At 53.0% G+C, this 9,674-nt stretch overlaps 1 protein-coding gene across 3 annotated transcripts in view; it reads right to left on the minus strand.

Moving 5' to 3' along the window:
* Positions 1-2,324, minus strand: part of MYORG (myogenesis regulating glycosidase (putative)) — a 54,307-nt gene extending 51,983 nt beyond the window's left edge. For 2 of the 3 annotated variants that reach the window (XM_060236250.1, XM_060236251.1), the window contains exon 1: positions 2,244-2,324. The gene's annotated coding sequence lies outside the window, so the exon portion shown is untranslated. The remainder of the gene's footprint in view (positions 1-2,243) is intronic. The other variant, XM_060236252.1, reaches the window with a different exon arrangement.
* Positions 2,325-9,674: the final 7,350 nt, after the last annotated feature.

Genomic DNA, 9,674 nt, shown 5'->3' on the forward strand with positions numbered 1-9,674 from the left:
AGCCTCCATACTGAAGAAAGAAAGATTAAATGTCTTGATATCTAGAACAGACGCCTTTGGAAGGGCTTCTTTTAGTTCCATTAACTAAATACTGGAATATAGTCACTCCTTTGTGATTGGAAACTCTGCTTTTGAACTGTCTCCTGTTAATGTTTTTTTTGCTACATGCTCTTTTTCTATTTGAAGTTCTACATGCAAGCTTTGTCAGAACACCACTGACCTTTACATTACAGTGGAGGGCGGGATATAAATCCAATATCATCTTCTTCTTCTTGGCCTAATTGTTAATCCAGCTCTGGTGTTCCCTCTAAACTGAGTTTGTGTGAGCTAGCTCACAGTTTTTTAGCTTCCAGCTCACACATTTTTGCCCTAGCTCAGGAAAGACAGCCCGCCCCCAGCAAACTAATGTATGCAGCAGCTCACAAAGTAGACTTTTTGCTCACAAGCCTTCCCAGCTTAAAGGGAGGATCGGTGGCAACCAGTGTCCCCTCCAAGCTGAGTTAGTGTGAGCTAGCCCACAGTTCTTTAGCCTCCAGCTCACACGCTTTTGCCTTCGCTCAGGAAAACGGACCCCAGAGCGCAATAATTTACGTTGCAGCTCCCAACTTTAATACCAAGCAGGAGTCAAGCGGCACCTTTGAGACCAACCCATTTTTATTGAGAACGGCGGCTTTCGTGCGCTCTTCAGCACACTTCCTCGGACGAGGAATCCAGCACAGCGAGCAAAGCCATACAGAGCTGAGCAGAGCCATACCTAGCTGGTAGGCAGCGGCCCAGAATGCAACATGGTACAGATTTAAGAACCGATGACAGGGAAGTGAAATTATCTGGTAGGCAGGGGGGTCAAGAATGTAAAATGGCACAATGACAGAAGAGCAAAATTCACAAATGGAGCAAACCTTTGCTCTGAGTAGCATGAGCAAGCCCAAGCAACAGCTCACAAACTTTAAAGCAAACAGCAGCTCACAGCTTTAATACCAGTAACTCAAGAGGTATTTTTGCTCACAAGACTCCCCAGTTTAGAGGAAGCCTTGGGGACCACCATTCCTGATTGGGGAGGGACGGTGGCTCAGTGGTAGAGCATGTGCTTGGGAAGCAGAAGGTCCCAGGTTCAATCCCTGGTATCTCCAACTAAAAAGGGTCCAGGCAAATAGGTGTGAAAAACCTCAGCTTGAGACCCTGGAGAGCCGCTGCCAGTCTGAGAAGACAATACTGACTTTGATGGACCAAGGGTCTGACTCAGTATAAGGCAGCTTCATATGTTCATATATGTTAAGGGCTCCGGAATCAAAGGCTGCCGGTTTCTGGAGGCCCCCCGGGGAGGTGGAAGGCGGTTTCCCTTCCACCCAAGGGTCAAGGTCTCCCACAGGCTGCCCACATTTGCAGGGCACCGCGAGTTTAATGCGCCAGGAAGCCCCAGCGCCAGTTTTCCATCAACCCAAGACCCAACACCTCCTCCCAGGCCCTTAATGGAAAGCAGCCCAGCCCGGGAAAGATGGGGCGGGGTGCAGGGAACGGCAGGGGCCCCCGAAGGCAGCGAGGACTCTGGGCTGGGCTGGCAAAGCACGGAGCTTGCAACTCGCTAGGAGCACCTGTCAAACAAGAGGCCCGGGGGAGGGGGGGCTGGGTTCTCCCCCAGACTTTCTCCCGTGGGCGGGGGGGGGGAGGGCGCTCAGAAGGCCCCCGCGCATTGCTGGTCGCTCCTGACCCTCCAAAGGCAACCTCCACCCCCCCCCCTCCAGGGCTGCCCCTGCCACTAGGCGGTTGCCTAGGGCGCCAGCCTTCTGGGGGCACCAAAGCGGGGGTCCCCCTCTGTGACACGATCAGCGTGGGGGGGGGGCACGGCAGAAGGGAGCCCAGGGCGCCCCCCAAAGGGGCAGCTATTGTGATCAGCTGGGGCAACCAGCCCTGCCCCCCCATGCTCCCTCCCAGCAACTCCGGCACCCCCTTTCGCCTGCGCGTGGTTTGCATGCCTCCTCGCCCGCTTTGCAACTCCGGACTTGCAACAGGCCAGAGGTTTCCACGCGGATCTGACCCCCTGCCTTGCCCCGGGGGGCTGAGGTCGCTTCCTTGGGGGGGGGGGGGCGGGGAGAACCTTCTCGCCCCCTGCCCTCCTCCAGGCGCGCTTTTGCCTCGCCGGGTGCCCAGCTGCCAGGAGCCCTTGGGGAGGCGACGCTGCTCCCAGCCCCCCTTTCCAGCCCCGGCGCCTCTGCCCTGCTCCAGCCCGGGCTCCGCTCACTCACCCCGCGGCTGCTCCGGCAGAGGAAGCGCTGCTTGGGCTGCTCCGGCTGCTGCTCCCAGGGCGCGCTCCATGCTCCCCTCCCCGCCCCATCTCCTCCCCCGAGCAGCTCCTCAGGTGTAAGGAAGGGGGGGAGGCCAGGGAGAGGCATGCTGGGAGATGTACTCCTCGCCGGAAGGAGCCGGCTCAAGCGCTTGCGGGTGGGGGCGCAGGCGAGCTCCGGCAGTTTGCAAAGCCCAGGCGCCTAGCGCGCGCGCCAAGGCTGCTTGGTTGGAGCCGCCTAGCGGCCGCCTGCGCACCACGGAAAGGCGGGCAGGGTTGCCAAGTCCAGTTTAAGAAATAGCTGGGGACTTTGGGGGGAGTGGAGCCAGCGTTTCTGGGGGTGGAGCCAGGAGGGTTGGGGTGGAGCTAGCGGACTTTGGGGGCGGAGCCAGGAGCAAGGGTGTGACAAGCATTGTGTGTATGTGTATGTATATATATACAGAGTGTTGGAACTGGATGGGCCACTGGCCTGATTCAACATGGCTTCTCTTATGTTCTTATGTGATGCAGAGTGTTGGACTGGAGGGGCCACTGGCCTGATCCAACAGGGCTTCTCTTCTGTTCTTATGTGACTCAGAGTGTTGGACTGGAGGGGCCATTGGCCTGATCCAACAGGGATTCTCTTGTGTTCTTATGTGACACAGAGTGTTAGACTGGAGGGGCCACTGGCCTGATCCAACACGGCTTCTCTTATGTTCTTATGTGACACAGAGTGTTGGACTGGAGGGGCCACTGGCCTGATCCAACAGGGCTTCTCTTCTGTTCTTATGTGACACAGAGTGTTGGACTGGAGGGGCCATTGGCCTGATCCAACAGGGCTTCTCTTCTGATCTTATGTGACACAGAGTGTTGGACTGGAGGGGCCACTGGCCTGATCCAACAGGGCTTCTCTTCTGTTCTTATGTGATACAGATTGTTGGACTGGATGGGCCATTAGCCTGATCAAACCGGGCTTCTCTTCTTATGTGACACAGAGTGTTGGACTGGAGGGGCCATTGGCCTGATCCAAAGGGGCTTCTCTTCTGTTCTTATGTGACTCAGAGTGTTGGACTGGATGGGCCATTGGCCTGATCCAACAGGGATTCTCTTGTGTTCTTATGTGACACAGAGTGTTAGACTGGAGGGGCCACTGGCCTGATCCAACAGGGCTTCTCTTATGTTCTTATGTGACACAGAGTGTTGGACTGGAGGGGCCACTGGCCTGATCCAACAGGGCTTCTCTTCTGTTCTTATGTGACACAGAGTGTTGGACTGGATGGGCCATTGGCCTGATCCAACAGGGCTTCTCTTCTGTTCTTATGTGATACAGATTGTTGGACTGGATGGGCCATTAGCCTGATCCAACCGGGCTTCTCTTCTTATGTGACACAGAGTGTTGGACTGGACGGGCCATTGGCCTGATCCAACAGGGCTTCTCTTCTGTTCTTATGTGACACAGAGTGTTGGACTGGATGGGTCATTGGCCTGATCCAACAGGGATTCTCTTGTGTTCTTATGTGACACAGAGTGTTGGACTGGATGCGTCATTGGCCTGATCCAACAGGGATTCTCTTGTGTTCTTATGTGACACAGAGTGTTGGACTGGAGGGGCCACTGGCCTGATCCAACAGGGCTTCTCTTATGTTCTTATGTGACACAGAGTGTTGGACTGGATGGGTCATTGGCCTGATCCAACAGGGATTCTCTTGTGTTCTTATGTGACACAGAGTGTTGGACTGGATGGGCCATTGGCCTGATCCAACATGACTTCTCTTATGTTCTTATGTGACACAGAGTGTTGGACTGGAGGGGCCACTGGCCTGATCCAACAGGGCTTCTCTTATGTTCTTATGTGACACAGAGTGTTGGACTGGATGGGTCATTGGCCTGATCCAACAGGGATTCTCTTGTGTTCTTATGTGACACAGAGTGTTGGACTGGAGGGGCCACTGGCCTGATCCAACAGGGCTTCTCTTATGTTCTTATGTGACACAGAGTGTTGGACTGGATGGGTCATTGGCCTGATCAAACAGGGCTTCTCTTATGTTCTTATGTGACACAGAGTGTTGGACTGGAGGGGCCACTGGCCTGATCCAACAGGGCTTCTCTTATGTTCTTATGTGACACAGAGTGTTGGACTGGAGGGGCCACTGGCCCGATCCAACAGGGCTTCTCTTCTGTTCTTATGTGACACAGAGTGTTGGACTGGATGGGTCATTGGCCTGATCAAACAGGGCTTCTCTTATGTTCTTATGTGACACAGAGTGTTGGACTGGAGGGGCCACTGGCCTGATCCAACAGGGCTTCTCTTATGTTCTTATGTGACACAGAGTGTTGGACTGGAGGGGCCACTGGCCTGATCCAACAGGGCTTCTCTTATGTTCTTATGTGACACAGAGTGTTGGACTGGAGGGGCCACTGGCCTGATCCAACAGGGCTTCTCTTATGTTCTTATGTGACACAGAGTGTTGGACTGGAGGGGCCACTGGCCCGATCCAACAGGGCTTCTCTTCTGTTCTTATGTGACACAGAGTGTTGGACTGGATAGGTCATTGGCCTGATCCAACAGGTCTTCTCTTATGTTCTTAAGCAGAATTGAAGGGATAGATCCAAGTGGGCAGCCATACTGGGCTAAAGCAGTAGAACAAAGGAGTCCAGTGGCACCTTTAAGACCAACCAACGTTTTATGCAGAACGCAAGCTTTCGTGCGCTCCAAGCACACGTCATCAGACGAGGAATCAGGTGCAGTGAGCAGGGCTACACATAGCCGGTAGGCAGTGGTTTAGAATGCAAAATGGAACATATTTAAAATCCAATGACCGAATAGTAAAAATTAACAAATTGAGCAACCCTTTGATCCGGCTAGCATGAGCGTGAGAAATCAATAAAACAGTAACATGTCAAAATGTGAGAAATGAGTTCCGGCTATTACATTGAAAGGGACGGCACACCTTTTAAATGCCTTCCCTCCATTGGAAATAATGGAGAGGGGCACCTTAGTTGGGGGCTCATAGAATTGGACCTCTTGGTCCAAACTCTTTGAAACTTAGAGGGTGTTTTGAGGAGAGGCATTGGCTGTTATGCCGCAAATTTGGTGCCTCTGCCTCAAAAAAACAGGCCCCCAGAGCCCCGGATACCTGCAGATCAATTCACCATTATAGCCTATGGGAATCGATCTCCATAGAGCATAATGGCATGCCCAGCAGACATTCCACCCCCCACCCCCCCGCTTTCTGATGACCCTGAAGCAGGGGGAGGGCTCCAAACCGGGGAATCCCCTGTCCCCACCTGGGGATTGGCAACCCTTGTTGGGAATGGAGCCTCCATGTGCAGAAGCAGTGATCCAGTGGAGTGTCCTCCGGGGGAGGGTGGTTGGTCACGTGCCCGGCGGGATGGGGAGCTCTTGTCAAAAGCATCCTGGCGGTTTGGAATGGTTTTAGGGCGAAAGGGGCCCATCTAGGGTTGCCAGCTCTGTGCTGGAAAAGATCGGGAAGGTAACGGAGATTGCGCTCTGAGACTCTGAGATTCAGAGTATAGGGCAGGATATAAATCCAATTTCTTCTTCTTCTTCTTCTTCTTCTTCTTCTTCTTCTTCTTCTTCTTCTTCTTCTTCTTCTTCTTCTTCTTCTTCTTCTGACAACTCCTGCAAGAGCTCTGGCTGACCCAAGGCCATTCCAGCAGCTGCAAGTGGAGGAGTGGGGAATCAAACCCGGTTCTCCCAGACAAGAGAGCTATGGCTGACCCAAGGCCATCCCAGCAGCTGCAAGTGGAGAAGTGGGGAATCAAACCCGATTCTCCAAGATAAGGGAGCTCTGGCTGACCCAAGGCCATTCCAGCAGCTGCAAGTGGAGGAGTGGGGAATCAAACCCGGTTCTCCCAGATAAGAGAGCTATGGCTGACCCAAGGCCATTCCAGCAGGTGCAAGTGGAGGAGTGGGGGAATCAAACCCAGTTCTCCCAGACAAGAGAGCTACGGCTGACCCAAGGCCATTCCAGCAGCTGCAAGTGGAGGAGTGGGGAATCAAACCCGGTTCTCCCAGACAAGAGAGCTATGGCTGACCCAAGGCCATTCCAGCAGCTGCAAGTGGAGGAGTGGGGAATCAAACCCGATTCTCCAAGATAAGGGAGCTCTGGCTGACCCAAGGCCATTCCAGCAGCTGCAAGTGGAGGAGTGGGGAATCAAACCCGGTTCTCCCAGACAAGAGAGCTATGGCTGACCCAAGGCCATTCCAGCAGCTGCAAGTGGAGAAGTGGGGAATCAAACCCGGTTCTCCAAGATAAGGGAGCTCTGGCTGACCCAAGGCCATTCCAGCAGCTGCAAGTGGAGGAGTGGGGAATCAAACCTGGTTCTCCCAGATAAAAGAGCTATGGCTGACCCAAGGCCATTCCAGCAGCTGCAAGTGGAGGAGTGAGGAATCAAACCTGGTTCTCCCAGATAAAAGAGCTATGGCTGACCCAAGGCCATTCCAGCAGCTGCAAGTGGAGGAGTGGGGAATCAAACCCGGTTCTCCAAGATAAGGGAGCTCTGGCTGACCCAAGGCCATTCCAGCAGCTGCAAGTGGAGGAGTGGGGAATCCAACCCGGTTCTCCCAGATAAGAGAGCTCTGGCTGACCCAAGGCCATTCCAGCAGCTGCAAGTGGAGGAGTGGGGAATCAAACCCGGTTCTCCCAGATAAGAGAGCTATGGCTGACCCAAGGCCATTCCAGCAGCTGCAAGTGGAGGAGTGGGGAATCAAACCCAGTTCTCCCAGACAAGAGAGCTACGGCTGACCCAAGGCCATTCCAGCAGCTGCAAGTGGAGGAGTGGGGAATCAAACCCGGTTCTCCCAGACAAGAGAGCTACGGCTGACCCAAGGCCATTCCAGCAGCTGCAAGTGGAGGAGTGGGGAATCAAACCCAGTTCTCCCAGACAAGAGAGCTACGGCTGACCCAAGGCCATTCCAGCAGCTGCAAGTGGAGGAGTGGGGAATCAAACCCGGTTCTCCCAGACAAGAGAGCTATGGCTGACCCAAGGCCATTCCAGCAGCTGCAAGTGGAGGAGTGGGGAATCAAACCTGATTCTCCAAGATAAGGGAGCTCTGGCTGACCCAAGGCCATTCCAGCAGCTGCAAGGGGAGGAGTGGGGAATCAAACCCGGTTCTCCCAGATAAGAGAGCTCTGGCTGACCCAAGGCCATTCCAGCAGCTGCAAGTGGAGGAATGGGGAATCAAACCCGGTTCTCCCAGATAAGAGAGCTGTGGCTGACCCAAGGCCATTCCAGCAGCTGCAAGTGGAGGAATGGGGAATCAAACCCGGTTCTCCCAGATAAGAGAGCTGTGGCTGACCCAAGGCCATTCCAGCAGCTGCAAGTGGAGGAATGGGGAATCAAACCCGGTTCTCCCAGATAAGAGAGCTCTGGCTGACCCAAGGCCATTCCAGCAGCTGCAAGGGGAGGAGTGGGGAATCAAACCCGGTTCTCCCAGATAAGAGAGCTCTGGCTGACCCAAGGCCATTCCAGCAGGTGCAAGTGGAGGAGTGGGGAATCAAACCCGGTTCTCCCAGACAAGAGAGCTATGGCTGACCCAAGGCCATTCCAGCAGGTGCAAGTGGAGGAGTGGGGAATCAAACCCGGTTCTCCCAGATAAGAGAGCTATGGCTGACCCAAGGCCATTCCAGCAGGTGCAAGTGGAGGAGTGGGGAATCAAACCCGGTTCTCCCAGACAAGAGAGCTATGGCTGACCCAAGGCCATTCCAGCAGCTGCAAGTGGAGAAGTGGGGAATCAAACCCGGTTCTCCAAGATAAGGGAGCTCTGGCTGACCCAAGGCCATTCCAGCAGCTGCAAGTGGAGGAGTGGGGAATCAAACCTGGTTCTCCCAGATAAAAGAGCTCTGGCTGACCCAAGGCCATTCCAGCAGCTGCAAGTGGAGGAGTGGGGAATCAAACCCGGTTCTCCCAGATAAGAGAGCTATGGCTGACCCAAGGCCATTCCAGCTGCTGCAAGTGGAGGAGTGGGGAATCAAACCCAGTTCTCCCAAATAAGAGTCCGCACTTATTTTATTTATTTGATTTGATTTATATCCCGCCCTCCCCACCGAAGCAGGCTCAGGGCAGCTCACAACATAAAATCCCACAAACAATTAAATTAATGAGTATTAAAATTACACATTCAATAATAAAATAAATATGCAATGATTAAAACAGTTAAAAACAGAATAAAACAGAATATTGAGTTGGTGCTATTCTGGTGATGACGGCCTTCTTCCACTTCTCTTAAATACCGGTGCTGAGTCAATTGAATGCCAGCCGGAAGAGGACGGTCTTGCAGGCCCTGCGGAACTGCACAAGGTTCCGCAAGGCCCTCACTTCATCTGGCAGTTGGTTCCACCAGCAGGGGGCTACGATTGAGAAGGCCCTGTCTCTGGTTGATTTCAATCGGGCCTCCTTCGGCCCAGGGATTACTAATAGATTTTGTGATCCCGAGTACTCTCTGGGGAACTCAACCACTACACCAAACTGGCTCTCAGCCCCACCTACCTCACAGTGTGTCTGTTGTGGGGAGAAGAAAGGAAGGAGATTGTAAGCCTCTCTGAAACTTCGAGTGAAAAGCGGAGTATAAATCCAATCTCTCTCTCTTTCTTCTTCTTCAATGCAGAGCTGGCCACCATAGTCTGGAGATCTGGTTCCTTCTCTTGCAAAACCAGACATCCAAGCATAGGCCCAGTTTCTCCTCAGTTACAATTCAGTCTGCCAATGTCCGACCTGATCGCCCTGCTAAAAACATCCCAGCAGACAGGCCATCAATCTTGCTGTGCTCCAATTCGTGAGTTTCCTGCATTGCACAGCGGGTTGGACTAGATGACTCTGGAGGTCCCTTCCAACTCTGTGATTCTATGAAAGGTCTTTGGAAAGCTGCAAGTCAGTGTTCGTCAGGATGAGGCCTTCCAGCAGCCTTGCCAAACCCTGCGGTTTGAGGTCATGATGACTCTGAGGAAATATTATCTGTACACAGCAGGTTGCCTCAGAAGCTGTGCACAAATTATTTCTGGAAGCGAAGGACATTAAGCGGACGGGAACCCAATTTAAAGCCGTTTCAGATTTCCGGGTCATTCATGGCGCTAGAAATTCCCACTGCTAATTAAAGAAAACTCTGAGAGATGTATCTCTCTGGCCAAGTCTTGGAAACAGTTTCTAGAGGAAGGGAGGTCTTGAAGGGATCTCCAATTTTCTTTTTAACTTAACTGTTCTCCTTTAGAACAGGATCCAAGAAGACAAATTTCTAATATCATTAAAGTCGTTTTTGATAAAGCTGATGCATTGGGCAGAATAGATAAGAATCTATACCAGTTTTTTACTGAATAAAGACAAGCCCCGTGGGGCAGAGTGGTAAAGCTGCAGTACTACAGTCCAAACTCTCTGCTCACGACTCGAGTTCGAT

Source organism: Heteronotia binoei, chromosome 4 (genome assembly GCF_032191835.1).
Source record: "Heteronotia binoei isolate CCM8104 ecotype False Entrance Well chromosome 4, APGP_CSIRO_Hbin_v1, whole genome shotgun sequence".
NCBI lineage: Eukaryota > Metazoa > Chordata > Lepidosauria > Squamata > Gekkonidae > Heteronotia > Heteronotia binoei.